Genomic DNA, 5777 nt, shown 5'->3' with positions numbered 1-5777 from the left:
TGTATGGATAACCACTTGGGTATTTCCGCATGTCATTGGACTCACCGTCTGTGGATGACAAAGGTGCAGAAGACGACGTTAGTCTCTGCGTGTCAACGGGCTCGCTTGTCCCTGGTTGACAAAGGGTGCAGATGACGTTGATAGTCTCTGCATGCTACCAGACTCTGAGTCTGATGCATAGCAAAAGAGTGTTTATACGGATAACCACTTGGGTATCTTCGCCTGCCACTTGACTTCTTGGGTCAGGATTAACAGAAATCGTTTGTATGGATAACCACTTGGGTATCTCCTCCTGCCAACTGACTTCTCGGGTTAGGATTAACAAAAATCGTTTTTTACGGATAACCACTTGGATATCTTCGCATGTCATCAGACTCGCCGTCTCTGGATGACAAAGGTGTAGAAGACGACGTTAGTCTCTGCGTGTCAATGGGCTCACTTGCCCCTTGTTGACAAAGGGTGCAGATGACGACGTTAGTATTTGCATGCTACCTGACTCTGAGTCTAACAGATAGAAAAAGAGTGTTTATACGGATAACCACTTGGGTATCTCCGCCTGCCACCTGACTTCTCGGGTCAGGATTAACAGAAATCATTTTGTATGGATAACCACTTGGGTATCTCTGCCTACCACCTGACTTCTCGGGTCATGATAGCGAAAGGTGGGGCGGTCGACAAAAACGAGGCTTTTGCTCCTACGTATCCTCAATTTGTGATGAGGAACTCAGACCTACATAGTTCTTGACTTTGTGAGACTAAAATAGTCTCGGTGTTTTTTCACAAAAATGGGAACATGCTTTAGTAAAGAAACAAAACCTCCAACTGATCAGAGCAACATATGATTTTTTGATGAAATACAATGTGTCTATTGGGGAAGGAGAGTATGTTGATGAAATTTTCTCATAACCATAAATGAGATTTTGGATGTTAGCGTTTCGTTTCTAAATGACCATTTAGAGGAAACACTGGGTCCAACAAAATAGAAGAAAATCACTCGAAGTGTATCAATCTCACACAAGTAAGTGTTTTATCCTAATTTCGAACCATAGATATGTCATGACTTGATTTTGCAAATCATTTCCTATCAAATCAAAGATTACATGCGTGATCATGGATTAATAGGACTTTTTCGGGAATGGTGTTTTGGTGAGGAATTTGGCTCTGAGTGTTTGGGCCTTTTCCGTTTCTGTTTTGTTTAGTGCGGGGCAAGAAAGTCGCTAGCGCACAGGATTTTGGTTGGCGATCAAAGGGAGAGGACCACTCCAAGTCGTGGTTTCCTTCCTTTTCTTGTTTACTTGTGACAATTCTGTATTGTTCAGATATTGTCTGGTCCAAAGAACTTTCTGTATATTTCTTTTGTTTTCTTATGATCTTTGATCGAGAATTTTTCTTTCTTGTTTGCTTTCTCCCAATCTTTGATTGGGAATTTTCATCTTTTGCTTTCTTCCGATCTTTGATCGGGAACTTTCTTTTTCTTTTTTTTTTGTTTTCTTCCGAGGGCAAGGATGGGCATTCTCACCCTGGGTCAAGGTTTATGGTGAGTTGGGATTTTGGCTCAAAGCTTGTAGGACGGCTGGACATGATATATGTCAGGGTGATGGTTGGGCCAGCGGTTCAGGGATAAAGGAATGTCTCGCATTATTTCCATGACACACATGCAACAATGATGATTTGGAAATTTTATGCAAAACTGGTCATGCATGCACCCATGTGGACACTCAAACATCAAGTTTTTATGGTCATGTGACACTAGGGCTCAGGATTCATTTTCCCTATTTAAGTCAACCCAGTGTTTCCAAAACATGTTCTTTTATCAATTCATGCATTCATCCGAGACCATTTTGGGCGTTCGGGAAAATTTTCACAGCATTCACCCTTCAGGTGCATACACATTTTTTTTCAAAAACCTTGTGTTCTGAATGGTAAGTTCATTTCCTTTCAAAAGCATGTTGGCTTTTTAGCTAACCAAATTTATTTTTCTTTTACTTTTTTTGTTTTTTTTTCCATGAGGTATTTTGCTACCTAAACATATGTATATTTTTGTGAGGTATTTTTGCTATATACATGTGTATCCAAGGTATCTTGCTACCTAAACATACATACACACATACATATATATATATACATATATATATATATATATATATATATATGTATGTATATATATATATATATTGTGAGGTATTTTTTTGCTACCTAAATACACATACATATATTTTATGAGGTATGACTACTTTCCGAGCTTGTGCTTGTTTTATTTAAATTCCTAGGATCATGAGCAACTAGGTGTGTCCTACTATGACTTGAGAAACAAAGGTGATCAAATAACAAGCAGAGATTTAAAAGGTACTAGGTTGCCTCCTAGTAGCGCTTCTTTAACATCTTGAGCTGGACGCATGATGACTTGTCGGTCACGGACCTAGTACTTTTGCTTATCTTTGGCTTTGGACTTGGTCGCCTGCTGGTCGACCACGGGTCATAGGCAACGCTCTAGCTTTTGTAGATGAGCTGAGTGGCTTTGGAGGTGGCAGCGGTGCGTCTGTTGCCCGCTGCTGGCCATCCCCAGGCTGCTGTGGTGTCTCGCCTTGCGCCTGCCTGGCGGCACAGTACTTCTTGATGAAAGTTCGGTTAGTAGGGGGCCTGATGACCTTGTTGGGGGCGACAGGCACTTTGTAGAACTGACAGAGGCCCGTAATCAGAGCTGGAAACCCCAAGACCTTGTTAGACTTCTCCAGGTCCACTGGGTGTCTTGCGGGCGCGATCCCTGCAAACAATAGATGACATCAGAAATCAGTTGAGCCACGTGCATACTTACCTATGTCATGACGGCACAGACCAACTGATACTTCCGTAGAGGGAGATCGGCATTGTGGTCGCTGGGTAGAATGTTGCTAAGTAGCAACGTCATCCATATATGTGTAAGAGTGGTCATGTTGGTGCGCATGATCCGCACTCATCTCCTTGCAGCGACTGGGTGAAATCTTGACCCAGTATGCATAGTGGCTGCATGATAGCCTCCCTCTAGTTGTGATTGCATAGTTGGTCGCCCTCCAATATCAGGGGGTGGCCTAGGAGTTGATAAAAGCAAACTACTAGCCCTTCACCCGGGTGCATCTTGCCTCGGTATGCATTAAGGGTAGAGGTGATAATTCATGAAACCTTATCCTATCTTTTGCAAATCTCTTCTAGAACTCCCTCAGAGTGTATATTCTATTTGATTTAGTCACTTGATAATTTTGGAGTGACGGTGATGGAGCCGTTTAATCAATCCATTTAAATCCCAAGGTTTTTCACTCCCTTTTTTTTGTTTAAAAACATCGACGGGTGAGAACTTTTGATCGGCCAGTAGGTTCGCTTGAGGCTCATGCACGGTGCCCCTCATTGCCCCAGTGTAAGGCTTTGAGGTACCAGTTGTTATCTTTTGTCATGACCTTGTAGTTGGGAACCTATTGGGTTAGAACTTCTAATCTACCCCTAGGTTCGCTCGAGGTTTATGCATGGTGCCTTTCCTTGCCCCAGTGTAGGGCTCTGAGGTATCCATCGTTGTTTTATTTTCACAACCTTGTAGCAAGGAAGAATGAAAAAGGCGGTTGATTCTCGCAAAAAGAATTTTTCAAGGATGAGAAATAGTTGAAGGATTTTTTTTAATTGACGGGTTAAGTCAAATGACACCTACTCTTGATAACTCACTTTTCTCTAAAAAAGACAAACTTTCCAGAATAATAAAATGAGGTCACATGAACGTCTATATTTTTACTTGAAAACACAGTCAATCAAATGCTTTTTTTCTTTAACTTTTTTTTGCTTTACTCGTCGTTTTACGGCACCCCCACCAACGTGTAGGACCAGTAATCTCTGTTTGAACGGTCTTGGAAGTCAACACTCAGGAGCGCAGGTTGCTTTGAGCAAACAAATCAATGGCTTACACTCATATTCCGGTGGAGGTTGAATAAACAAAGATGTGTTTGTGAGAGGATGAGAGAGACAAGGATGTCAAATTTATCCATATTATTTAGCATTGTAATTGTGGTTTACAATAATGGCATAAACTTGAAAATCCTAATGAGTCATTAGAGACATCTAACAACAGCTTTCAAAATTGCCCCATGTGTGGTGTCGCTTGTCATTGTTAGAATTCATAAGCGGTTCTCCTTAAATTTCAGCCAGCCCGCATCAATTAGACCTTGCACCTTACGCTTCAGGGTCTTACAATGCTCAATGGAATGCCCCGGGGCCCCTCCATGATAAGCACATGTTGCGTTCGAGTCGTATCCTCAGAAAAAAGGAGGTTGAGGAACCTTGGCTGGGGTTATAGCAACCATTGAATTATCGAGCAGATATGGGAGCAAGTCAGCATAGGACACCGGAATTGGGGTGAATTCTATAGGCTTTTTCGCTGCAAAATTCATTTCTTGGTTGGTGTTTTGGTTTGCGCTTGGCATTGGATGTGCGGCCAACAAACTTTGTGGATGAATGGGTGGTGGGTAATGAGAAGGGCCGATATTGGCTGAGCAATGACCTTGTTGGACTGGTGGGAAGTTTGGCCATGTAGGAATGGCAGCCACAATATGGGTTCCTTCCTCATTCTCATCCTCTTCATTTGCCGCAGATTTCTCACTCATCAAAGTAGGATGATCAAATTTGCCTCTTTTCAAACCCGCTTCGATCCTTTTGTCGGCAAAGACCAAATCCGCAAAGCTTGAAGGTGCATACCCCACCATTTTTTCATAGTAAAACACTGGTAATGTGTCTACTATTATTGTGATAATCTCTTTCTCTATCATTGGAGGTGCCACTTGAGCTGCCAGGTCTCTCCACCTTTGGACGTATTCTTTGAAAGATTCATGCCCCTTTTTGCACACGTTCTATAGTTGCATCCTATCTGGAGCCATATGAGAATTGTACTGATACTGCCTAACAAAGGCAACCATTAGGTCCTTCCAAGAATGGACTCGGGAAGGTTCCAAGTTAGTGTACCAGGTAACAGCTACCCTAGTAAGACTTTCTTGGAAGAAATGTATCAACAATTCCTCATCTTTTGTGTATGCCCCCATCTTCCGACAATACATCTTTAGATGGTTCTTGGGGCAAGTAGTCCCCTTATACTTGTCAAAGTCTGGCACCTTGAACTTGGGAGGGGTGATGATATTGGGTACTAGGAACAACTCTTCTAGGTTAACAAAGGCATAATCTTCGCCTCCTTCAATGGCCTTGAGCCTTTCCTCTAGATGATCCAACTTTCCCATTTATGCCATAGCATGAGGTTTTTTAACCGCTGTGGAATGTGAAGGGTGTGGTTGTGGGTGATACCGAGGGCCCTCCAAAGTGTTTTGCAGGGGTATACCACCAACTTCTTGCCCTTCATTGGCATATCCGAGGCAAGGCTCAAAGTCTACTAGATTGTGGTGGGGCATTTCATGTGTCTCCCCCATGGGTTGAGAGACATGTGCATGATTAGTTTGAGGTTGTCGGCTTTCAATGAGTATGGGAGCAGAGTTATTGACATCGTCACTGGGAGTGTATGCCACATTGGGTGGTGTATAGTTGGGAGGCAAGCCATATGGTGGGAAGGCGTGCTTGTTTTTAATTTGCACATAATAGGGGCCGCTCGTTCTTCCCAAATCTTTGCCTACCATAGCTGAGGTTGGATGATTCATTTGGTTGAGGCCAGATGGGGGCATCGGGTTCACCTTAGCAACAACGCTGGTAGCGGCAACTGCAACCGCATTGGCTTCCATTATCTTCTTCATGCTCATCATGGCCTCCATCATTGTGGC

This window comes from Glycine soja, chromosome 10 (genome assembly GCF_004193775.1).
Source record: "Glycine soja cultivar W05 chromosome 10, ASM419377v2, whole genome shotgun sequence".
NCBI lineage: Eukaryota > Viridiplantae > Streptophyta > Magnoliopsida > Fabales > Fabaceae > Glycine > Glycine soja.
This window is presented reverse-complemented; position numbering follows the sequence as displayed.